Raw genomic sequence first — 27513 nt, 5'->3', positions numbered from 1 at the left:
CATTGATACAGAATGGACCTTCTGGTAAATCTGCTTATTTTATAAAAAATTTCCTCATGAACAGATATAGTGGTGGGTGGTAGATTATTGCTGAGAAGCAGTATATTTATTCTTTTTCTTTGTCTAAAAACAAAGCCTTTCTTCTGTTAAAGCTTCTCTGGCACTTTCTTCTTTTTTTATTTCCTCTCAATGACAATAGAGGTAGCCCCAGTTCTTACATTTTTGAGTAGCTTATATTTTCAGCCCTGGAAAAGTAAAAGCCTATTCCCTAGAATTTAAGAAAGGATGCTCTTGTCTTGGCAGCGACTCTCAGATGCTCATGGATGTCTTTACCTTTTCTAAAGTTAGTTGTCCTCTTGGGCTTGGACTTCTTGGTCTTCCATGGTGTTTTGGCAGACAGAATGAAGTGGAAGGGGTTTTTTTATGGCTGTTTACTCTACTGCAGTAATATTTGATTTTTCAGTTGAGGGCTTGAAAAATGATCAGTTTTAGGAAGGTTTGCCTCTCCTGAAATTACAAGCAGGGATGGGAGCTGGGAACATGTGGACACACTGGTCTGTTTATTTTGATTACTGTGGCAGTAACTGCTGTGGTGAACCTAAGACCTTCTACGTTCTCTTCACATACCTCAAGTTTGCAAAAGGACCTTGATCACCCAGCAGAATACAAATGGCAAATTCCTACTGATTAAGGAAAAAACCTCGTCTTCAAGGTAATGAAGGATATATCACATTTCATGCAGCTGGTGGGGAAATGGTTAAGACAAGTCTGGAGGGAAAAGGGAAATACTCCAGCTGGCTGCAGACAGCAGGTATACAAAGCCTTGCCTCTCAGAAGAGAGGTGCTCTATTTAGGGTTACAGATTTATAGCAAGAGCCTGAACAGCAGGGCTCAGTGCAGCTCAAACCAAAGGAACCTACAAAGGGTTATTAAAGGGTGACTCTCAGATGCACAGAGAGCAGGACTTCTCTATTAAAGATGAAACTGAATGCAGGAAAGGGTGGTTGGAGTAAACCTTTCCACTGACCTTTATGGCTTGACAAGGCTGCAAGGAGCCAGATATTATCCTTTTCACTTTCCCACTGGAGTTTCTAGCTAAATATTGTCTATTCCAACAGATAAATTGGGTTAAAACTCAATATCGTAAAGGAAGAACAGGCAGAAGTTTACTTTGGGGGCTAGAAGAATCAGTGAAAAGCCTACTGTGACCTAATGTGTCAGCCCTAGTGATGCAATAGAGAAACTCACTGACAAATAGAGTTCAAAACAAAAGGAAAAAGATCCTCATTTTTGTGTTTGGGTTGTTGGTTTTTTTTCAAGGTACTTCCATTGCATGCACTTAAATTTGGGGTTTCTCCCCGTGATCATTTGAGCAGCATTTTATATAGCCATTGAAAGGCTCTTCTGTCATATTTTCCTTTTTTTTTCCTTTATTGATTTTTTTCTCTTTAAGACTTTAATTCACTCTTCTTCAGTTGCTGCAGTTAAGAGAAAAATTCTGTAGATCACATAGAGATAACATTCCAGCCAACACTGGGTCACTCACACTCACACAAGAATACAAGCTTCCTGCAGACAGCTAGTCCTTTCCTGCTTTTCAGGCCTTTTTGCTCAATCTTTTCTTTTTTTTTTTCCTCCCTTAGTATTTGGGTCTTACTCTTTCTTTAGACTTATCCTTCGTGCTGTGCTCATCTCAAATGTACCAATAATTGCCACTACTTATATGTGGTTTGATCATTCTGTGCATTCCTTGTTGAAACTATCAGTGAAACGAGACATCTAAAATATGATTCTGCAGAGTTTGAGTAATATTTTGGGTGTCTGAAATCTCTTGTAAATTGTTCTCTAGAGAGTCATTTTTTTAAAGGAAAAAATGACAGCAACAAGCCAACCCTAATGACATATTTCAGTGTAATGCTGTAATTTTAGCCCCTGCCATGAACTATTCCTGTTGTACAGTAAAGTATTTTAGTAGTAAATGGTGAAATTATTTCCACTAACACCCTTTCTCTTTATTCCATCCTTCCATCAGAAAGATTCCCATCTTGCTGATTCCAATGTATTAAAAAGAAAATACTCATCTGAAGCACATTAGACACCATGTGAGTGCCCTGCAAAAAGTAAAGACAAGCTATTGTAGTTTCACATTGTTTATTTTCAGATGTTTTTGAAAAGGCAGAAGGCAAAGGTGCTTCTTGGCTTGAAGTAGATGAGGTGTCCCAAGTGCATGATCTGTTAATTGGTATTGGTGTTTTCCCTTGTCCTGAATGTGTGCACAGTAACATACAAACATATTTAATAGCATCTGCACTAATAAGCCTTTCTCTAGGAAGCCAAACATCTTTTTAATAGGGCTTTTTTATCTTCTTTTTCCTCTGGTGCCCTGTTTCCTGCTTGCTGGACTTCTCCTCCTTTCATACACTTCCAGTTCTCTCTTTCTCATTGCAAATAATTTTCTAGTGGTTTTCTTCTGAGCTGGTGGGTGCATTTGTGTGGCTCTTCATGGCTGATCAGCTTCAGGATCTGTTGCCATCACTCAGCTTCTGCCTAAGAACTTGTTAAAGGATGAGTAAAGTGGGAGAAGATGGTCAGTGGGGTCAGTAGGACCTCAAAGTGCTGTGTGGGTGCAGGCAGAGGCACGGAAGGGAGGACAAGGATTGACCCTGTGATTTCCGTGTCTTGTTGGTCCCTCCTTTCCAAACTTGGGAAACGTGAGTCAGAACTGGAGCACAAAGCCACAGAGCCTCCATGGCTGGCAAGTGTGGACCCGGAAACTCAGATGAATAGAGCCCTAAATGTCTTTTTGTTTGATGCTCATGCTGAACAGAAAATGATGAATCCATTAGCAAGTCCTGCTGCTGCCAAAAGAAACAGACTTGCATTTGCAGATTGCTTTCTTTCTGTGCTTTCAAGCCACTGCATGGTCAGGTTCTTCAAAGCCAACACTCATCTATCAATTTAACGTGTTTTTTTAGAGACACTGTAGTATTTGTTTTGTGTGTGTATGTCTGCTTGAAAGTGTCTCATTAAAATATACTGACCTCATCAAGCATCTCAAAAATAAAAAACCAAAACAAAACAAAAAAACCCAAAGTGGAAAATATCTTATTTTCTGTTTATTTTGAATTGTTTGAAAGTTTTTCACTAGTTTCAAGTGACAATGGGGCTTTTGGAGTGTTTTTTTGTCTGTAGTGATGTATCAGAAAGGCTAAACAGCTCTTACTGGGCATGATATGAAAAATGTGCCAGTGGAGAGAGGACCTGGGAGGTTCTGATCTCATAAGGGGCCAGAACATCTCTGAGTCTGAGAAAACTCCCTGCAGTCCCAAGGACAGTGCTGAAAGCAGTGAGCCTCCTGAATATGTAAAGGCTCCAGGATCAGATGAGTAATATCTCTAGAAACAAAAAGTCCTAAACGAAAGAATTTTTTTCTTCATGAGATACTTTATCCAGCACAGTAAAAACATGTATATTTATAGCTTAGATTATGCTTTGTTTTGTGGGATGAAAAAAACACATTTTAAAGTTGGCCCCTTTCCTGAACAGATGTTACTGGCCTGGGTGAATAACTTACTCAAGCATATGATTGAATAGAATTGAAAGAGAATTTTTGCCAAACTGAATTCTGACTAAAACTGAAATCTTTCACCACTTCTCTTCCCTCTGTCATACAGACTCTGCTCTTTAGTTCATCCTGATCTCTGTCTTCCAGCAGTGCCTGTCGATGGGTTGTATCAAACTCTTTGGTTTTGGACTTGCATTATTCCCATGCAAGAAAATCTGTGAGCAGTCTTTTAAAAAACATATCATTCTCCCCTGTAAAGAGGACTGTCAGGGTAACATCAGGGGCTTCAATGTTTGTCTCACACTGATTTCTCACATCAAATGTGTTTATTTTACCAGTACAAAGATGTTTATTTCTAATTGCCACTGCTTCTGGCTCCAGCTGGCTTCTTTCCTTGTTGCACATTATCACCAGAATTTAAGGTTTTACAGGTTGAATTAGACTCACAGTGATGTCTGTGGCACCCCTTACTTTCAGAGAGATTTCCCAGGTGTGGCTGAATGCAGATGGATAAACCATCCTCTCTGTGCAGGAGGGGACAGACTGCACCTCCTTTTCTCTTGGTCTTGATGGATCTGTGGTCTAATAAGTCTCGAAAGAAAAGAAATAATTTTTTTGTTCAAGCCTACACTGAACTGGAAGCAAGAAACAAATCTTTTAATTGCAAATTAATTACAGTTTTTATGAAGGTATCACTGAGTGTAAGAAATAGAAATTAAGGAGTTCCATGATGACTGTGACTCTTGAGTGATGCTTTTTCACTCACCTGAGGTGTCATAACTGCCTCCCTCAATACCTAAATGCACTGAGCACTGCCTAGAAAACCTTGCTGTGTGAGGACATAGAAATGCCAGTGCCAGGGGTTCCCTTGCAGCAACTGAGATAGTTCAGCTGACATATCAAAGCCCTTCAAGAAACTGGTGAGGGGGTGTGATGTCCTTGGCAAGGCCTGATTAGGTAGGATGCACATTTGCACTTCTGGAAGACTGAGAGGCATCCTCTTGTGCACATAGTTTCCCATAAAGACAAACAGATAGGGAGAGGATTAGTGGGTGTTCACACAGTTCCACACTGAGCCCTTGAGCACACACAGATGCAGATTTTTGAGGATACTGTGATGCAGTCATTGAGATGCTGTCCATTGTTGGAATCTTTAAAAAGTAACATTGAAATACAAATAAGCAACTGGATTACATGTATGAGATAAAATATATAAGAAAGCATAAATCTCTCCATAACTCAAATTATGAATGCAGCTGGCTTTATAAATGGTTTAGCACACACTTCTTGACAGACTTGATAAAGAAAAGTTTTGAGTATTGCTACCTCACTGCCCTATGTTTATACCTGCCTTTGACAGATTTTTAAATACTATCATTGATCTTAAATACTTCAACAGTTTTAGGATTTACTAACCTGTTCTGTAGCCACAAGTTTCACTAAATATTTTCCATGGTTGAGTCCCCTTTGTCCAGCTTCTCTGTTTGCGTGCAGTGCAATTGCATTGGAATTGCATCTGCTTCTTGGGCATAGTGAGGCAGCAAGTGTGGCTGCTCCATTCATAAAAACACATTAGTAGAAGTACTTTAAAACACTGATATTTTTTTTTTCCATTGATGCATTAGGAAACACATTCTGTAAATCTCTTGGTTTAATTCCTCTTTGGAGAAGAGTTTAACGCTTAAAGGAGCATTTGCCTTCCTACATTGCTATTAATGCATCCCATTCTTGAAAGTAAAACCTTCTTGAATCTAAGGAATTTGAAGAAGTTATATTCTTAACGTATTAAGTCCATGTACTAAAGGTATGCAAGCAGATTCTCAGACACATTCACACACTCAGTTTTCAAAAAGGATCATCTGAGTGAGTAGCTCTTTGTTTCCCTTTCTGTGATTTGTACAGGTTTTAGAGCACTCAGACTGATACTGGCAATAATTGAAAACTCTTCACAAATGCTTTAAATCTCAGGGGCTGGATTCTTCTTTACTGACTCCAGTCTTATGCCATAGTAGTTGCATCTGGTTCAGTACTGTACAGGTTTAAACTGGGAGAGTGCAGGGGAGCAGGGGAACGGAGCCACATTTCCATGTGTTCTGTTCTGATACTTTAAAAAATTGCATCAGCTGTCAGATTTTGAAAGTCTTGTCTGCTTTGCCCACCTGTGGCACTGATGGGAATACACATCATGCAGGTCTGCCTGATGCCTGCTCTTCCAGGCTGGCATTAAATGTCCCTGTGTGCTGCCATCTATACTGAGAGTATCACATGTGTGTACAGAGAGATGCAAGTTTGCAGAGACTCTTTTGTAGGCATGTCCTGGACGAAACACCAGGGATTAAGCAGTCCACTCTCTCCAGCTCCCCTTAGTCAACCTCCCATTGACATATTCTTTTCCTTGGGGAAGGAAAGCTGATTTACCCTTTGGAAAAGTGCTGTACAAAGCAATGTAGTTCACCAAGAGAGGTCATTCCTTTGCTTGTTTCTTGCCATGCTCTGCATGCTCTGCTGGGGGCTGGGGGCTGCTCCCACTGACCCTGCAGGGCCTTGACTCCTTTTCCATCAGGTTTTGAGTGGGATTCTTCCCATTGACCCCCATCGTTTGAAAGCTGGCTGTGGAGTCTGAACTAGGCAATGAGGTTGTTTTTTATTGATGAAGAGAAACAGACACCTCTCCAGGGAGCTGCATCCCATCCTAAGATACACGTCTAAATAGCTGTGATGAACTGCCCTTTCTGAGGTTTTCTCTGTACAGCCACAGATTATAAAGGGAGCAGAGTAGCTTAGACCAAAAGGCTGATAAGAGGAAAGATGACTCCATGCACAGGCAGCCACAGTGGCAGCAAAAAGCCTCTGGCTCAGGCTGGCAGAATTTTATACTCACAGTAAACAGCTTTCAATTTCTATGTAGGCAATGACCAAACTCTGGCAGTCTTTGATGGGAGCTGCAATAGGTCCTGGGGATTGTTACACCTGATGGGGAGATGAGGGGTGAGAGAAAAAGAATTTGTCCACATTTAAAATAATCTGTAGTTCAGTAGATTGTCAGGAAACTGCTATTTCACTTCTGGGTAACTGGATTGTGAAGCAGAATTGATGGTAATGCATTTTTAAGTGAATGTGAAATACGCAAAAATGGAGTTTAAATACATTGTGAGAATTCTGACCCCTTAAAATGTGGTGCTTTCTGTACAATGAAAGGATTTTGGTAGAAGTCAGTGCATAACAGCACTTAAAATCAGGCAAAAGATTATTAAAATGCTACTTCCTGTGTTATTAAAGTCTTTATCCCAATGTACTGTCGAGCAAATCCAATGGGATGCAATTACTGAAATGGGCTCCATCACAGTGCTGAGAGAGAAGCTCTTTGGTAGAGGCTGTCTCAGCACAGTGTCCCTGCTCTGATGGCTTTGCATTTCCACTACAGTGGCTTCACGTTTCCAGCTGAAACTTCCAATCTTTCCTGAGGTAGGAGGATTTACATCCCGATTTGGGAGTCAAGGAACAGGACATCCAAGCAGAAATCACAAAACAGCAAGGCCACAGCTCCATCCAGTCTCAGCTCATTCCATATCTGTGCTCACTTTGTTAAGATCTACCAGGAAATGGACAGCAAAGCATTTTGTTTTGCCCCTGGGTCAATAAAAAAAAATAACTTTCCCCAGCAGCAAAACTGCTTAAAGGAAATATTGTCAGGCACAAGGTCTCCAGACATCTAGGAAAGAGTAAATCAGGTGAGTGACTTGAGGCAGTGTGGCCTTAGCCTGTCCTGGTATTTGTAATACTGAGAAGGCAGAAATCCTACTCATCTCACTCGTTTTGTTCTGATTTTTTTCTATATTATGTACTCATTTGAATAATGAAACCAAGTTATTTTGTTGTTGTGCTTAATTTTTCTCTTTCACACACAGCAAAATTTCAGTGTCCGCACCATTAGAAAATGCTTCTCTTTTTTGGACAATAAAGTAGGTGACAGAATTATTTCCTAGAGCTTTGCACTTGAGCAAGTGGCCAGATTTTTTGGTCAAAATAAAGCTAAATATTTATTATTAGCATTTTAGCTCAATAATAGCAGATCTGGGCTATCTTTAGGAAATTGTTTTCTTGGAAGTGCCACTCTGGAACAAAACAAGTTTGCTTTCATAGAACATTTTGAAAGGTATTTCTTCATACTGTGTGGTAAAGTCTCAACTTCTGCTGTCTGTTGATTCAAAAATTAGAGGTGTGCAGTAGTTGCTCTGGCAACAGAGTCTCGTTTTACCCCTCTGCTCATTTCCAACCTGTTACTAAATTACTAAGCAGGAGAGGGATGCATCAAAGAGCACCTAGAGACACTGCTAATGTAATGAAACCGAGCCTTCATCTACTTGAAACATGTTGTGTCAGCTTGGAAATAAGACAGGTGATTTCTTTACCCCCAAAAGTTGGCACCATGTCAGCTACTTAAAGTTTTAAAGTTGTGAAAACAAGGTCTGTACTCACAAAAAATTCCTTCTATGGAATTTTCTGATATGTTGAACCTTGGAAATATTAAATTTGTTCATTAGCAAATTGTAAGGTATCTTTATCTCTCTACTGGTTGCAACAGCTGTCAGGTGTTTTTAGGTAATATTTCATGTACTATTTTAAGCATTTCAGTGGGTATCTTCTGTGTGTATGTCATACAATAGATGTGTAACTTTATAGCTACTATCACAAACATTTAGCAGTATGATGGGTCCTTCAGATGGGAAGAAACTGAGGATGGAAATCTCTTATGGAAGACAGTACTGTGCAATTTTAAAATTTTCTCACATAATTTCGTGGGGAAAATTTCTCTTTATATAGCTTGGTTTTAGCAAGGAATTCAGTCTCAAGAGCTTCCACTCTGCTTTGCAGAAAGGGTAAAATTGGGAAGAAATGTATTCTTCTGTAAAAACATGCTGTTTCCAGCATCACACCATGAGATCAGTTTGTCTCCCTGTTTTTCAAGCAAGGCTTTCAAGGCTGAACCCTTGTGCCCTCATCTCCTGGGATAAAATGAGGAAGGACAACAATCACAAGGTTTGGGGCTACAGCTGAGCAAAGTTTCATCTCTGGTGTGGCACCTACACCAGGCACTGTGGGCATCCACAAGGCATCAGCAGTGGCCTTGCCAGCACTGCAAGATGCTTTACTCCTTTTACTTGGTGCAAAGAGGTGACAGCAGAGTCTCACCTGGACACCTCTCTGTATTCTAATCCTAATTTATAAATACTTTTGCCATATGTAACATAAGTTCCTGAATTGCTTGCATGGAGTCGTGTTTGGCTGTGGTTTGAGAGGTTCTGTTTGTAAGAATTGCCTTTTGATAGTGTTTTTCCACAGCATCTGTAGACTATTATCAAGTGGTAGGAGACCAACTAGTAAGAGCTTCCATAATGTCAGCAAAATTTCAGCTCCTTAATACAGTGGTCTTATGCTATTTCCCAGCTTGAAAACCCACTACTAAGCCTTTAAAATGACACTGTAAGATACCTTTGTTTAAAAGTAGGGTGCCAGATAGTGCCTATAAATGTAGATGTTTGGATTTAGCCTTACATTGCAACCTTTTCCTATGTAATTCTGGTATATTCGCTGTCATTTTTAATGTATAATGTTTTTACCAGGTGAGCTATAGAGCTGTGTTATCACCACAGTGAAAAAGTCCACATGGACCATGTTACAAAGTGCAGAACATACCAGATATAATTTCCATATTGGTTTTAGAGATCAGACTTAAGCATAACTTTGCTCCAGATGCAAGATGTGGACAACAGAGACATGTTTTGTTATAGGTTTTACTGATGCAGGTTTAAAATAACATGACTGAAGTTCTAAATTGATATGACAGTTGCACCTTTTCTGGATAAAAGAGCCGGCTGCAATGTTATGCCTGGTTTTAAAACCAATACACATGATCTGAAACAGATTTTTTCATCATGGTTTTGAAATTTTCTTTTCAGACAGAGGGAGTGTTTAGGAACATTTCAAAGAAATGTAAACATGCACTTAGACCAAATAACATGTGTTCAGGCCAAATTTCAGTTGGAGTGTTTATTATTTTCCACCTCCTTCCAAGATTTCAGTGGCACTTTGCTTGCATTCTCCTTAACTTCCCAGCCTGGTGCAGTGTGGCTGCATGTAGTTAGACTTCTAAAGTGCCTCAGCCCAGGGGCAGCCAGGGTTGGTGAAAGGCTTTCCCAGCATTTGGAGGTCTGCTTTCCCATCTGGGAACAATGCTGCCAATGGGCTAACATTGCAGGAGCCAGCATGACTCCCTCCTCTGCTTTTGAGACTTTCTGAAACTGGCACCAAGGAACTGATCAAGAGAGTAGGGGCAATATATGGTTTTACTGGAGAGACCTATTTACTCTTCCTGGTACCTGAAGATGTTTCTTCTGAACATAGCACTGAAAAACGAACAGAAACTGAGGTTTCCCTTGGCAATTGCAGTCTATGTGTTAGAAAAAGATCCAGGATCAAAGTCTACCAGGGAGGCACCATTGCTGTTGAAGGAAAGCTCACAGTTGTTAAATGTCTGTAAATATCACATAGTGTGGGATGCTCTGTAGTTTGTATGCTGCACTAAGTAAACTCTCCTGAACACTCTTTGGCAGAATGTTGCTCCCGTGCAAGCACTTTACAAACCATGTCATGAAGCAGCTTGTTTTGCCTACAGCATCAAAGTCTTGGTGTCTCACAGCTTCCAGTGACTCATGCCTTTCTTTGCAACTCGGTTGCCTCCCTGTAAGACAGAATAGCTGGTTAATAAGTTTGCTGAGTGTATTGATGTCCTTTCGGTTGAAAGGATCATATTAGCAAACAGTAAGATGAGAAGTTATGGATATGGATAAAAAGACTACATTAGAATAATACTAACTGTATTTAAATAGAGGAGATCAACCGAGTAAAGAAAAAGGAAAAAAACAGTGACAAATTTTGTTGCCTTGCCCTTAGTTTAACTCTTCCTGTAAAAACAATCTTTGCAAGAGAAGAGAGAGCAAAGGAATCCAATCCAATTGTTTTGATTGCCTTTAATCTGGCATTGATATACTGCAATCTTTTTCTTCCCAGGTAACATTAGAGGTAGAGGTCAACAATCTATCTTTTTTTTAATTGAAGGACCATAAGTTTAATTTGGGAACAGAATTTTCCAATAAAAAACTTACCCTGGCATCCATAAAAACAAATAAGAACAATACATCTAACCTCAGCAGTTCAGGAACATTTAATCAAAACCTAACTTGTTTCAGGAATGGTGTCACATTGTATGTTCAGAAGATGTATTATATATTATGTAATGTTGATACCAATATATGCCATTATAATACTATATGAAATATCTGATCTATTATAATAATACAACAATGTATGCAATAATATAATTAACTAGGATAATTATATGCTGCTTTTTATATATTTAGATAAGATATAAATATAAAGAGCAAAAAGGAAAACCATGCATTTTTAGGGAAAGTTCAATTTGTTCTCTTCTTCAGCACTGTGCAGGTTCTATTTATGTAATTACTGGATCTTAGAGTATTGCTGAGCTTTTCACTGAGAATGGGTCTCTTGACACCTTCAATAAGTTCAATTGCTCAAATGAAGGAAAGTAAAGAAGTAACATGGCCACCTTGACTCAACTGAGAATCTCAATGTTTTTCAATTCCAGCAGAAGTTGGATCCTCCTCATAAGATGTAACTTTTGTTATGGATTCTTGGTGTGAGCCCAATTCTTTATTGAATTATTTACAACAAAATATTGAACCAGTGTAATGGAAATCTGGTGACAATGGCAGTTCTCAAGCATTTTCAGGGAAATAACTTTACACATAAAATTAAACCATCAAGCCCAAATTTGAGTGCAGACCTCCCTCTGTGTGTGTGTCATAAAATCTCATTTTAAGCCTAATTCAAATTTAAACAAAATCTTCTTTACTTGTCTTCAGTGGAATCCTTTGCTGATTCTGCCTTCAGCTGCAGCAGAGGATGAATCATGCCATCCTTACCCTGCAGGCACCCAGCAACCCCACCCTGGGACACCAGGGGCCCTGCAGCAAGAGAAGGGGCTGAAATCCAAGGATTTGAAATAATGCTATTTTTGGCTTCCTTGTTCTTCTCCTTCTACTAATGACAATACAGAGGAATGTCTATTCTTAGTAAATGAAAACCAAAGACTAACATGTCAACTAGATGCTCCTATAAAGTGTCCAGAGTGTTAAAATATATATAGTACACTTCAAAAGCACATTACCTTGTCCAGTGCCACATATGAAAAGGTCAGGACTAGTCTTCTTTTTATTATTTTCTACATATGAATCATAGGCAAAAAATAAGCTTTAATATTTGTGTTTCTATTTTAATCTTCACTACTATTTATAAGGGATCTCAAAATACTTGTGACCCTCAGAAAATATTCCAGCATGGGCCAGTACTGTGACCCACTCGTGTTACAAAAGAGGCACAAAGATGGCACAGCTGAAATTTTCCCAAGTGACTGCTGGCTGGGGCAGGGAAAGGGCACCTCGCTCTCTGAGCATCCAGCCTGGGTGATGCAGGGCTCCATTACCAGACCTGCTCTCATGTACCAGTGACAGGCACAAACATTCTGCATCTCTCAAAAACAAACACGCTACTTAGATAGATCAAATTTTGTACAGAAAGTAAGCAAAACCCACAGAAAAGTGAAATTCTGAGTGCATTGAAGGACAACCGATGTGAGAAAGCCAGGGAGATAGCTTTGTTTTCCACACTCAGGGTTTCACCAACAGATGAGTGCCCACTTAGTTAATCAGGCTGCTGGAGTGATTCTGTACAACTTCTTTCCTTGAAATAACTTTGGCAAAGTCAGACTCATATATATGCTGTGCTCTCTGCCTCTGACTCACTCAGGAACATTCTTCAAAAAGGCATTTTTGTGTCTTTATAATTGAATTGATTCTTAAGTTGTGCCACGGGTGTACACCTTATCAAAGAAGACCTGGCACTCCATTTGTACATAATGCCCTCTCGGTGGAGGTTTAACATGCAATGTTTGTGGTTTCTAGCAGGTCTCTGTGCAGAGAGAGAGGTCGCTACTCAGGGAGGCACTTTCCTCCGTGGAAACAAGAAAAGAAATCACCAGGAAGGAGGGGAAAATGCATCTGGGTAACAGGAGGGGATCTTGTCAATCTTCAAGCCACTAGAAAATGATCATGAAAATCTTTTGTTAGAGAAGCCTATAATGGTACTATTGCCTGTCTATTGTGGCCACTAACAGCAAATAGCCTGCGAGGGCAGGGGAGGTGTGGGATTAGACAAATTGTGAAGAGGGGCTCTGAATGCTTGAAAAGTACATTCCTGCCCATCAAGGTCAGAGGAGTCAAAATAGTGTCATCATTAATCCTCAATGGAAGTATTCCTATAAACAAATTGACCTTTAAATACATCTATGGCATATATGGAATAATGCAAATGATCTACTACTGGATTTCTTCCTCAAGTGGAAACTGAGAAGCCATTGTAACAGAAATGCAAAATGTAGTTGTAAGAAACTTAAACTGGAGACCATGGTCTACAGTATTTTTCTACTGCTAGAGACTGCATCTGATATGAAAAAAAATTAGAAATCTTACATAGTATCATAATTTTGATGCATTTTAAGAATAAGCCCTGTTGTTAAATAGTTTACAGATGATTCATCCTTACCCACATGTATATTTCTGGGGGTACTATTGGGCTGAAGCTGTATGCATCCATTGCAGGATGGCAAAAAGGATGGATGGGATCTCTCCTACTGGAAGGGGCACTCAATACCAGCTTTCCCTTTCTAGCCTAGCAATTTCACTTGTCCTTCTCAATTGTGCTTTTGAGCCAGGGTCCTGGCAAAATCTGTCTTTTGTCTTCAATATTTGGTGGGACAACTGCTTAAGTAACTTAATCAGAGTTTGCTCATTAATAAGAAAATTGCTCTTTCATAATACACTTGAAGTGCATGAAAAGAGCTTCAAGTAGACAATGATAGACATGGATGTTACACTGAATGGCAGCTGCTAAATATATGTGTGCTGATAAATGTCTGTGAAGCAACTTCATATGGCAAGACAAGTTAAACGTTTATTTCAAGCTTTAATTAAAAGTTATCTCACTAAAATTTTCAAAAGCATCAAAGTTACCAACTATTTTGAATTATTCTCCCTCTTTGTGCAGTCAGGGGCCTGTTTTCTCTGCCATCTTGAAGAATGCACATTATTAGTTCTCAAATTCACGGTACATAACAAACGATCACAAATGAGAAAGCTGCCCTTGACAGTAGCTGTCTACTCTGCAAATTAATTTTGTTTCCAAACAGCTGAATAAAAGCACATTAACAGCAGGAGTCAACAGAGGTAGTTTTATAATTTTTATTTTTAAAGAAGTACTTTAAAAGTAGCCCTGATACTTTTTTAGAATCTTTTTCAGCTGTATTTTTCTTGAACAGTACTTACATCATCTTGATCTTTGCGGTCAAATCATTCTCTCAGTTGCATGCTGTGCAGCTCTGAAAATTTGGAATGAGTTTAAAAGTCTGAAGGACTTCAACTGCCAAGCTTAAACATAGATTCAGGAATTTCCTGGGTCCTCCAAAGCGTGCATCTTTTTTAGGTTTCTGTAAATTTTTGGAGATGCATGGTAGTCTCTAGAAAAATGAGAGTATTTTAGTTTGGGAGAGTCACTTAGAAGTTCTGTGGCCCTGTTGTAAAATGGAGACAGTGACACGTCTTTTGTTCCTTCTGTGTGCTTAAAGTGAAGATCTTTCAGGCCAAGAGCTCTCTTTTATCTGGAAATGGATGAGAGAGCTCCAATATAGATTTGGACTTAATAATATAAATTTCAGACCTTGAAACTATATAAGGAGGATCCAAATCTATCCATTTTTAATCCTTGCACAGACAATCAAGCAAACAATGCAAAATGCAGCCCAAAGGGAGTATTACAAGAACTTAGGCACTTACAGGGAGGTTTCTAGATGCTAAATCAATGAGTTAGTTACCAGTTGCTTTCTCTGGGATATCTAAAATAAAGTCAAACAACAAAAAAAAAACCACCCTTATTTCACTGTTTTATGGTAAAATCCTAGTATTCTGAAAAACATCTTGGACTTTATTTTCATTAGCTTATCTTTTTAGGGCAGAATATTTAATATCCACATCAACAAATCCTCAACTTTGTCCTAAAAAGACAGCAGAATATATTTTGGTCTAAAAGTTTGTTGGGGTTGAGCCATAAGTGCTCTAAGGCTGTGATAGGGATGAAAGTCGTAGGAAACAGAAAGGTTGCTGATGTTTGATGCTCCTCAAGATCAGGATTAGCTTTGGGGATGAACCCAACAGTAGCAAAATCTGACTTCTGGAATTAGGAAACACTTTGAGCTCAGTAAGCTTGCACTGGTCCCTGTTCTGGAGGTGTCACTTCTGGTCAAAGCTGCCAGAACACAGGAAACTTAAAGGGGCTGCTCTTTTCTGCTAGGCCTGTGTATGCAAAGGGTTTGCACCTCAACAAAAGTACATGAACATAACAGAGACATTACTTAAATGTCAGGTGCTGCAGTTTCTCATCTCTCAACCTGGGCCTCATCTTAAAACTTTTAATTGACAGAACAGGGTACCCAGGATTGTTTCTGGAGAAGATGGCTTGTGCTGTCAGGGCACAAGGCAAGAGCTCCATTTGCTGTCTGTGCCCCTCCACCAAAGCACTGCAGGCCAGGTGCAACACTGCAAACCTGCCCTGATTCCAGCTCTAAAGGTGACCTAAACCTGACCCTGCAGCTAAAGACTCATCCACCTGACCTCACCTAAATGCTCAGATGAAACAGTTTCCTTTCAGTCTTTTGGTGTTATTAATTGTTATTATTCCTTTAGATCTTGTGCAACAATAAAAGGGAGGCTTCAGTTCCTGGCTGCAGCAACCCCTCCCACAAATCAAAAGGATATGACTTTCATTTTGAAAAGGATGAATAAATATATCCTGAATAAGAGGGGCACAGATTCCAAACACCCTGAAGTCTTGGAAGAAACAATTGTTCTTTCTTTCATTTGATTCATCCTCAAAGGTTTCCTATATACCTCTCACAGACTCTGGGTGGGTTTTAGAGCCAAGGCTTTGTCTCAGTTGAAGGTGTTGAGAGATGCCACAGGAACAATGAGACAGAAAGTATAACCAAGGGATTGGGACTTCAGCTTTCAGGAAGAGCTGGTGATTTGGGAGATCTAACTCTGAGTTATCTTTATCTGACCTGATTTTCAGTGCACTGGATCCTCTGTCCTTTCTGAAAGTCAGATCCTGTGATGGGGTCTTGAGCCAGCTACCAGAAATCTCCAAACAGGAAACTCTCCCTGGCTGGGAGGAGACCCATGTGCTGAGCAGCCAAACCCTTGTCTGCCACACTGACACACAGCTTATTTTAACTTCCCCCAAGGAAGAGGGAGAGCAACCCTTCTTGTTCTGCTAAGCCCTCCTGGTGAAGGCATCCCTGCACATGGATGCCTGCACATTCCAGCTCACATCCCAGCTCTCCCTGAACAGCCAGATTTCAGCACCCCACTCAGGGCAGGTGCTCCCCACCCAGCTGTGCAACCTGAACATTCCTTTTTGTCTCCTCTCCCCCTTGTCAGTGAATCCCCCAGGTACCTGGTGCACTCCAGAATTTCAGACCTGCAGAGGCACAGCTCAGCATTTTGCTGTCAGCTCCTAATCCAGTACTTTCTGCAAGGCAGACAGAAATTCCTGAGAGTTGTTTTGCCTTTAGTATTTGATTTTGGACAAATTAAGTGTAAGATGAGAAACTGGGGGTGAGGGTGGAGTGCCTTCATGAGATGTGATTTAGATCTTCTAGAAAGACCTAATGCCAGTTCTGTGCCATACTTTGTCATGCTGCAAATTCACAACAAAATTTTGCTACAGTCCTGGAAATGAGAGAGGATTTTATTAAGCTCTGTGATAATTATGTTTGGGGTCTGTGTCAATTCGTCTATCTCCCCTCAAACTTGTCTGAACAATTAAGTTTGTCCATTTGGTGAAGACCTTTCTTTTGGTTTGCACTGTAGATATTTCCATCTTGGTTGTAAGTTAGAGTTAATGAGAATTCTTTGGTAGCCAAAGTTCTTTGGTATCCCAGACACTGACCATGCAATTGTATCTCTGGTAGCCTTTTTTTTCCATTAGCTAGCCTTAGAGCATTAGCACAAAAGCCAATTCCTCCTCCCCAGCTTTTTGACTTGTGCTTTTGCAGTACAAATCCCCCAGGCTCTGGGAAGGCTGGGGTTAACATTTTGTCCCTGAGCTACCACAGGTGTCAGCCCCGATTGAGGATTAGAGGGAGCCCAGGTATGCAGGGCTCAGCTGAGCAAATCCTCCATCAGGAGGGCCTGTAAAAGGGAGCAGTGACCAAGTGGTGGGTCAGGCACCCAGGGCTATGGGGATTGCTCACTGTGAGCAGCTTATTTATTTATGTAATCCCCTTCTTAGCCCAGCTATGGGAAATCTTTTTTAATTTTCCACAGTGCTCTCCTTCTGTGCTCCCCCATCCACCTAACCTGAAAGGGCTTTTCAGCATCCTTCAGTGGCTCCTCTGACCCATCACACTTCTCAGACTCATCACTTCTGCTCGGTTTTATGTGGTTTAATATCTCCTATTGTTTCCATATCGGCAGCTTTTAAGCTAAAAGGCCTAGCACACTTTCGAAGACTATCAGACACAATTAATTTTTTCCTCTGTGCCCCTTAGCATGTCAAATGCAAGCCCATTCTATTTCAAGGATTGACCTATATTTCTGTTGAACTGTGTCTCATGTAGCATAGTACTCAACTTTATGGAAGGATAGGGCTTTGCAGGATGTCACAAATTAGTTTGAGAAGGAAAAGTATGAAGAATGTGCAGTGAAAAACGTAACAGGCACTTGCTCACCACTGTGTGTAGAATGCCTTGTTCCTTAGTTTAGGTGAGATTACAATTAGGGGTAGACAACACTTTAAGAGACCTATTGTTCTTTTAGGTCTTTTCCTTTTTATACAGCATAATTACAATTATTATTCACTTTCATCTCGATTCATAGAAAAGGCAAATATATTACATTAGTAAGAACTTTATGTTCATAATATTAAGATGTGTTTCTGCCTAGGAAATTAACTATTTTACAGTACTATCATAAATTACAAAATTTGATGGTTTAAAGAATGGGTCTAACTGCCAAGAATCTCAGTGTAGATAATAACTCTGGATGTTACCAGGTCTACAGTCACTGTTGTGTCTTGGAAATATATTCTGAGCAAGATCATTTATTGTTCCCATTAATAGAGGCATATATATTCGCATTTATCTAGCTTTGTCTTAGTGTAATAATGAATAACTGCTGTGACTTTTGGGCCAAAGCGATTCACTGCTCTGTTTGAGGTAAAGGTGAAAATCTGCAGCAGCTCTCCCAAATCTGTTCCCTTGCTTCTCTCCATTAGATGCGCATTGCCTGTCCTTGTCTGTTGAGGTTTAAAAACACTCTCCTCTTCATGAAGGGGTCACAAGGCTTAGTCAGTGCTTGTAAACTGTTCAGGTCTCAGAAATAAAGAAAATTTAGTTTATAAACACTGAGCACCCTTGCTACTGACAGACTTAGGCACATACTGCCTTTGTTGTCTTTGTACTTCTGGAATAATTCAGTGAAAGACTCAGAAGTAAAAGTTTGTGGATTCTTTTTTTCAGCTTGTAAAAGACAGAGGAGAACCCCTGGATGGAGGCATACATATATATTTATTCTTTTTCTTTGTGTTTGGTTTAGGGATGTGTACAAGGTACAACCATGTGCAAATTTCATGGGAATTTATTTAATTTAAGGACTTTAGTTCATTGTTGGAGAATTTTTTTCTCAGATTTCTTTATTCTATTTCCTTTAATAACCCATTCATAAAAGAAGATGTGGCATTTTGTTCTGGCTCTGATTTGATTACAAAAAAACATTAGTAACAAAATAGCAGCCAGCATGCACTAAATCCCTTTTTAAGTGTATTAAAGCTTTCTCTCTTTTCTAAATATCTTTACACTCACATTTCCAGCAGGATTTCATTCTCCATTCAGCTATATTTAAATAGCAACAAAGGTCTGACCCTCTAGATGCTCAAGTTTGAAATTTACCTTGAACCTTCTAGGACTAGAACTACCTATTTCATCTTTGGGACTTTCCAGGCAGTTTAAGAAGCCCAAGGAGCCCTCATTCCTTACTGGAACCTCTTGAGGGATTCTGTAATGGAAATAACTAGAAGGCAGCACAGCAGTGGATTCCCATGAACTCTCGTGCACAGGCTGGCAAAGCTTAAGCTGTTGATACTGGGGAATGGAAGGGATTTTTGTTTAGCAGTGTGAGGTAACACCTGCAGAATGTTCAGCTCGGCAGATCAATGTCCTTTGCTGCAGATGCGGCTCAGGACAGACACAGCAAGGTTGGACTTGGCACCCCTGTGTTTATTGTGACTCCTGTGTGCTGTCAATCAGCCAGTTTGACTCTGCTGGCACCCAGAGCTGCTGTTAGACACCCCAGATCCATCTTGTGCTGCTGCTCAGCAGCGCTGCCTGGTCCAGCCTCCTGCACTGAGTCATCACTTCTGGGGGCTTTGCTTTCAGAGCAATTACAAGAGTCATTTTCTAAAGGAAAAGACTTCTCAGTTGAGTCACACAGAGCTCTCCTAGATCCATCACTGCTTCTTAATATGAAAATAATGGGTAAAAGGAAGAAATCAGGAAAAAGAAAGTATTAAAGTGTGGGCTGGAGATTTAAATGTATGGGAGGAGACTGTAGGAGATGTAAATTCTAAGTAGGTTTATAGAAATATAAGTCAACACTCATTTATATCTTTGAAATATTTGATAAAACAAGAAAATACATGTTCTATAAAAGACATCCATCTTTTTATAGGTTATGAAAAATGTCAGTGTTCTGGTACAATTGTTGAATTCCTACTGCCTCCTATACAATCCTCACCATACACAGCTCTTCCTCCTCCTCACTGGGCCTGCTATACATCACCCTCTGCTTGGATTGAGGGGACTGTAGGCATTAAACACTGTAGAGATTTTTTACTCTTAGTTAACTTTTCAGGTTTAGAGGAAAAAGATATAATGATATGTGGCTTGAAGATGGAAACTAAAGACATTCATAATAGAATCAATTATATTTTAAGGAGGATAATTAACCTGTGACACTTGGAGACATTGTGGGTTCTCTGCCATGGCAACTTCTTATATCAAGCCTTCGTGTCTCTAATGTTGTAGCATGAAAGTCAGGAGTTACAGTGTGAGATTATTGCCTTCTGACATTAAGGTAATCAGGATCTCATGGACAGTTCCCTGCCCTACCTCTAGCTAAAAGAATTTACTTTTCTGTTTCCAGTTACAAAATCATTTAGTTAGTTAATCTCCATCAGCCCCTGGGCTCAGTCCTCTGTGTAGATCCCTGGCTCCATATGTAGAACGAATATGTGAAACAATTGCAAAAAGGGGTTATGAAAATACTTCATCAGAAGGAAGGAGAGGAGTGTTGCTATTTGAATTTCAAGCAGAAAGACCAGGAGAGGAATCAAATCCTAGATCACAAGACAGGATTTGTCTAGATAAAGTATCTACCTACATAGGAAGCACGTTGACTGTGGAGAAACACATATTGCACAGTGTGTTAAGCTCAGGTCCAAGCTGACCTGACAATCAAATTCTAACAAGCAGACCTTTTGGAAAAATGTCTTTTGATGCAATATATTCACACTGTGTCAGGTTGGAATTGCCTTATCTCAGGCTCCATAAAATATGCTGCAGAAAGTAAAGTACCGATGGGAAGGGGTAATTTATGGCCAAATCATTTTTGTTTTGTCCTTTGTATTAAGAACTATATTTGTGTAGTATTTGTTTGTTGTCAAGTCTTAACTGTGACTGTCACTGTCCCACTTCAGCAGTGTTTTGTGTGCAGAGATTTTACCACAAGGCTGGGAGCTTAAAGCCTTGTGAGATTGATCCATGAGGAAACTTTCCATCGCTTTTGCCTCCATTAACATGAGGCTCCACAGCACTGAAACAGTTAATCCTCACCCTGTTTTCACCAAAACTGACAGCATGGCTGGAAACTTTTTATTTTGTTCTATTCTTCCTTGTCCTTATCCCCAGTCCTTTCCATCACTCTTCTTATATCCTGAAAAAGAAATCAATCAAAATGTAGATTGAAATTCCAAGTAAAGGTCAATGTTTCTTAAGGAAAGATAATGGCTGCTAGACAAAAGTACACCACTCACATTCTGACAAAGAATTATACTGTACCCTGCATGTTCACTTGTTTCTCCTCAGTGCTGTTTATAGTGAGTTATTTCCTTTCTATTTTCAATGTGTTCCAGTTGGAAATTCCTCTCTCTGAGCATTTGCTATGATGAGAGTCATATAAATCTGGAAAAAGTAAAAGAAAAAAGATGATGTGCCAGAGTGGGTAACTTAATCCCACCCAATGACAGAATAAGGTGCTTGTTTCTGTATCTGAGGATTTTATGAATGTGTGCCTTTTTTTTTTTTTCCTTTTTTTTAAGTTAGTGTTTTGGAAGTGGAAAATCCAAGGTAAAACCCTAGCTTTCCTGAAGACCATTGATCCCATGAAGAAATGTACAAATGTGCCCAAATGGATTTTAGTTGTAAATGAGATTTTAAAACATTGTTCAATTAGAACTGAGGTTCTCTAAGCCCAGTGTTGATTGAAAGGCCAGTCCATGGTACTGTGGTCTTAGACTCAGGGCAGGGACAATGCTCCCCTGGAAAGAGAGGAGACACAAGTTTTATTTCTAGGCTGTCAAGAAGAATTCTCATTTTGAGGGTTGCTTTTGGGCATGTCTGCATCAGGGTCTGGAGGAGGATAGCTGATGCACTCCTTCCACACATATTTCTGACACCTGTCAAAAAGTAATGGTTTCCTGTTACTGCTGACACAGGCCAGACTCAAACCACTGACCGAGAGGTGAAAGGCTCTGTATCCCATCAGCAATCTTCCTCTGTACACTTCTCCTATTGTTAATTTTTAGTATCCCTGAAAACTTACACTGCAGAACCTCACTGGCACCAGTCAATCATAAAATAAGACAAGAAGTTTAAGTGCCTCTATTTTGAGGGCTTGGCAGTTTCTTTCAGTCTGATATTTCATCTCCGTTCTCAGAGTTGCTGCTCTTTTTTGGTAACTTGTTTACAGAAATGAATGATATATCATAGCCTTCAAGTTTTATTTTCTTCTCAAAGTTTTTTAGACATACTAAAGGACACAATCCTAGAAACTAGAATGTAATTACAGATTTTGCATTTTCTGTATGACCTGTCAGATGTCTGCTATCTCTTATAAAGCCATTCCAGCATATACTTACTGTCAGTTTGATAGAAGAAACACTTTCATAGGTTGCTTTGATTGACACATTTAAAATGACATCAGTTCCTAGTTTTAAAACCTATTGTTATTAAGTCTCTGTTGCTATTTATGTTAGAAATATGTGCATGTATGTCAAAACAATACATCAACTTTGCTGATTGGCTGCACCTTGAATGTGTTGCCAAGGCAACAGAACAATTGCTTTTAATCTTTTCTAAATTGTCCTGTTTGTTTCCAACATTCCAAGTTTCATATTTAATTTTCCAAAAGCATAATTTGATGATTATTTAAAAAATATTTTCAGACCACTCGTGCATCCTGCACATATTATGAAATGTGCACGGGCATACACCTTCTATCAAGAGTAAAAAGAGCAAATAACTAAATGGTTTATTTGAAATAAATATCTATTACTGTGTTAGTGGGTACACAAAGAGATCTTCAGTGTGGTGTATCTGGTATTTATTGGTTTCTTCTGAAGCAGCACACAGTGATCTCATCTCTTGCACAATTTGATTATCTTAGATGGCAAGATCTTCATGTAGGACCTGTGTGTTTTCTAGGAATGTTGCTATTGGCACTATGAAAATACAAGTAAATACCTTTTGGGGTGCTTTTCTATTTTTACTTGGAAAAACATCTCTTTGCCCAACTAGAACAGTGCTCGCTATTTGTGTGTGAGTTTTGAGACCCCAGTATAAACTGTCTGATATTTTTGCATTTCCTGCTCATATCTGGAGGGTAATTTTGATTCCTCAGTACGTAACCCAGACAAGAATCATCCAAGTTTCTAATTTCTTCTCTGTTTGGTTATGTAGCAAATCTCAAACAACTTCTCATACGTAGTGAAATCAGGCTAAATCTGTGAGAAACTCAATAAAGCTGCCTTTTTTCAAATGCATCCCAGTTAATTCCAGGCCAAATGGAGATGAGCACATTAAACTCTTGAGTTTTGCCTGGAGTTAGGAGAGTTAGACACAGCCTTGCATCTACGACCTGTCAGTAAGGACCACCTTGGTCAGTGTATTTCAGTTGTGTATATACGTACAGAGAGGCAAACACACATTTTGGGTAAGGTCAAGTCTGTGTTTTTATACATTTACAGTGGATTTTGGGACAAACCATATCCAAAAGATATTGGTGGGTTTTCATCATCCTCCAAAATAAGACCCGGAAAGGCACATCCCTGACAATCACTTCAGGCTTAAGTGGGTCTGGACAAGAAGTGACTTCCCCACACACATTTTCCAAAGTAATTATCATGCTATGAAAGTGTTGAGCAACACACAGATCAACTTTGCAGCAGCTTTTCAGATAATATTTTCCCCAGAAAATCGTGATTTTATATTCAATCTTTCCTCTAGAAACTTGCCCAGTAAATTATTAAATGAAAAGTAACATATCTGAAGATTAGTACCCCAAGCTTTGCTGATGTTTTGGCAAGGAAATTACAGTGTCCATTTCAGAGTAGGAGCAGTTATGTATCCAGGCATTATTTCAGCAAAATGGGAGATTAGGGCTGTTAGCTGATTAAAGAGTCTTTAAGAGCTATGTGTGTGTTTTATGGTTAAGGATGTATCATCATGCTTATTAGGACATATTGCAGCAAAGTTCACACATTCTTTTTAATTGATGGCAAAAGAAGATCAGAGGGATCTTACACCTGTAGGTGGTTTTTAATTGATGGCAAAAGAAGATCAGAGGGATCTTACACCTGTAGGTGGTTTTTAATTGATGGCAAAAGAAGATCAGAGAGATCTTACACCTGTGCTAGTTCCATTGTCCTTTGCGTGTTATACTGAAATGTTCTGTAACTGTAACCTGAAGAACTTGATAAATACTGCACACAGAGTCTAAAAGAGCATATGTTAGAAGAAATTTTATTGCTAAAGTAAAGAAAACATATTGTTGATACGAATACAATGGAGAGATTTATGTTGGGAAAGATCAACAAGTGCAAATACAGACTTGCCAGGTTGTACCTGAAGAATAAGAACAAACATCATATTTCAACAAGTAAGAAGAAATGCACTTGGAACTCTCTTGGCTAATTCTTCAGGAATCAGTTTTCACAAGGATCATGGTTTGTGTTTCCAACCCACTCTTTGATGTTATCTAACCATTGTATCAACTATTTTCCTGTTATATCATTTTGAAATGGCTTCCAAGGGCTTGTATAAATGTAAATAGTTTGGCTTTTTCTGGGTTCAAGTTACACCTAAAATACATAAAACATTAGTCTCACTTTTAATGAATAAACCATAACAGTACTTTCAAAGAATTAGATTTTAAAAGTAAAAAAGCATACGAAAATAATAAAATTCTGTTAATGGTTTTACAAATAGTATCACCTATCTGAAGAGTGGAAATATTTGAAATTATGGCTGTGGGATGGAGCATTATTTCACATTAATAAGGTTGTGTGCCCAGTGACCAGAGTAGTGAAACTTCACAACAAAGTCTATATCTGGTGACAGTGATGGTAATAAGAATATGTTGAGTGGAATACAGGCTTGAATGGAACCAGCACAACCTTCACAGGGGAATTTTTGGCAGAGTAAGAGGTCATGACCCATGTCCTGTTAAGGAAAGAGCAAAAGAAGTGTTAGGGCAAAGAACCTATGAGAAGATCTTCTAGAGTAATCTGAAAGGTATTTCACAGCCTGAAAGAAAGCCTTAGATACTTTGACACTCAAAGCATTTGATGCCAATGGGCAGGTGCTCTACCCACCTAGGACTGTATTTGTGTGCTGTTAATCCTGGCCATAAAGCACAAAGTGGCTCAGGTAGAACATAACTCTATTCCCACATCAGTGAATATAACAAACATGGAAAATGATACAAACCCAGCCCTTTCATGTTATAATATTAATCTCAACTGGCACAACATGAGTCCACTTTTGCAACAAAGATTGGACAGTGAAAGGGAAGGGAACACATGTCAACTATTCTCACAACAAATCTAAATAATCTAATCTGGTGTGTGGTCCTTCTCAGAAGTTTGTCCAAGTCTGGTTACAAAATTACAGGACTGTTTTTTGGGGTTTTCTTATTGTAACAAGAAGAGACTGAGTATGCTTTCTCTCTAAGAAAAGGCTCAAGTTTCAGTTATTATTGAGGACTCTAGTCAGAAGCACACACAACATTTTTTGGATATCAGAAACTCTTCAACTGAAAAAACTTGAGTGATGTGATTTTTTTATTTCTCATCCTTGAAATGTACCAAGCACCAATCTTTAGCATACTGTAGAATGGAAGAAGCACTTCTGAACATTGTTTTTTTGAGTACATGTTCTGTACTTTAAAAAGCAGCGGTTTCCACCCCCTTGCTGTCTGGCTCTTCTCACTGAATACAATATTCATGAGAGACCAGATCAACAGCCTCAGAGAACAACACCCTCTCCACACAGAGCAGCTGCTCCCCAGATCCCCCATCCACCCTCCCTGGGGCTGTGGCTCAAACCTGTTCCAGGGACATCCCTTTAGGGAGTGCAGGAGCAGCAGAGGCAGCACATCCCTCCAGTTCCCTGTGTCTCTTCTGGTGCTCTCCATTTATAACAACGGTGAATCTGGGTTTAGAGCTAGCCTCCCATGGGCTCCCCCTGGGCTATGAGGCCTTTGAGACATGTCACAGAGGCCAAACTATGTCAGCCATGCAGTGCTACCTCTTTAGCATGGGTGCATTGCACTTAAACTGCTCTCTAGAGCTGCTTTTATCTCTTTTAAAACTGCAGAGTCACTCACTCTTGTGACTTTCTGGCATCACATCTCGCTGAGGAGGTGCTTTGTGGCTTGCTGGCTCAGCACACAGGCACAGGCTGTGTCACCCCTGCTGCCTGGCTGTGTGGTGGCACCGTGGCTCCCCGAGCCGATGCTCCAGGGCTGCAGCTTGCTCAGGTGCCACTTGCAGGGTCCTGGCTCCTCACCTGGCCCAGTGGAGTCTTTGTGACACATCCACCCCCTGCCCCTGCAGCATGTGGCCAGTGGGAGAGCACTGGCTCTCCTCAGCAGGGTTTTAAGGCTTTGTGGAGAAGCCTGGGAGGTATTTTAAAATTGATTCCAAAGTGCAGAGGACAGAAAGTCAAAGCCAAGGGCCTGTCTACTACTAAGTGCAATAGACTGTCTTTTTTTACTGTGGTATTTCTTTGTTACTTGCCCTGCCTCTGGGCTGTCACTGTCGTGCTGGGTTTCATTTCTACTGCTCCTTGCATGATTCATTTCTGAGAGCTTTCTGCCCAGCTGCTAAAATCCAATATTGCTCTGTAAACTCAAAGTCTCTTCTGCCTGTGGTACCACAGCCACGATGGGCTGGAATCAGGGGGGCTCTCCCCACAGCTTAGACTCATCTTGCCGTGTTTTCTTATGCCACAGAGCAGCTATTCCCTCACCTCTATCGCATGCTACTGCTGAAGAAATCAGGCTGCTACCCACCTACAGATAATATGTCCACCTTTTATTTGAGGTGTAATGCCTTAGCAGGCAGCAGAAAGCTGAGGGAGCTGCTTGAAATCTGGTACAAAAACATCAGCTCCTGTAGAGGACACCCTGTGGCCTTTTCAGGGCTATAAATGCCTTTGACTTTTTGTATCGATGAACTCTGTCACTGCCTTGCCCTTTCATACAGTACAGATGTCACTGTGCCCACTCCTCAAGACAGCAATGCTCAAAAAATCAGGTGCTCTGAGCAATTCAGGCTAGCCATGCTGAACCAAAATTCACTGTCTGTATTCTAGCCACACAAAGGTTAAAGATTCCCTCGTGCTAGCCTGCTGAAAGGGAAGGTGAAGCAGCAAAGCACCAGGATGGCTTTTGTGGTTTATAATATATCAATTTGTACAGTAAATAGGGTCTGTGTTTAATGCTCCCCCGCAGCGATGACTATTAATAATAAAAGGCCCTGAAAGGAACTGAACTTTCATGATAAAGTATTTCTGACAGCTCTCTCCTCAGCACAACAACTGTTGTCCCCAGAGACTCATTCAACATTCATTTGAATCATGGAGAAAGACGACCAGCTTGGAAGATGTTTTTTCTGGAGTGCAGAGGGGGGCTTTGATCCTAGCTCAGATAACAGCTGCTCTACCTGAGCGGATTTTCGGGTAGATGTATCCTTCAGCCCAGGTAAGCCTCCAGGGAGGTGTCTGGTTGACCTCAAAGCTCAGGGAAGGCACCTGATACCTGAGGGAGGGTCTTTGAATGGGCCAGAGGAGCTGGCAGCACATTTTATCATTGTGTCAGTCTCGTGTTTCTGGCGAGAGCCAGCGCACACAGGAAGGGAACTCCTGGAGGGATTCAAGTCGCACCTTGAATTTTTTTTTCCCATTGTAAAATAAAAAGGAGGCAAAAAGCCAAAATACTTTGATTAGATTTTGTCTGTACTATTGTGTTTTCTCACTGCCCTTGGAGAGTACAAAGCACTTCATTTGAAATCCATGACCCTGATTTCCCAAGCTGGAGCAAAAAAGCAAATACCTGATACTTGATAAACTTCTGAGAGGAAAATGAAACTGTTCATATAGTGCCTATAAGAACTACAGTGATGGGCATTATGCACATCCCTAA

Source organism: Prinia subflava, chromosome 11, assembly GCF_021018805.1.
Source record: "Prinia subflava isolate CZ2003 ecotype Zambia chromosome 11, Cam_Psub_1.2, whole genome shotgun sequence".
Taxonomy (NCBI): Eukaryota; Metazoa; Chordata; class Aves; order Passeriformes; family Cisticolidae; genus Prinia; species Prinia subflava.
The sequence above is the reverse complement of the archived record's forward strand: the minus strand, read 5'-3'. Positions refer to the sequence as shown.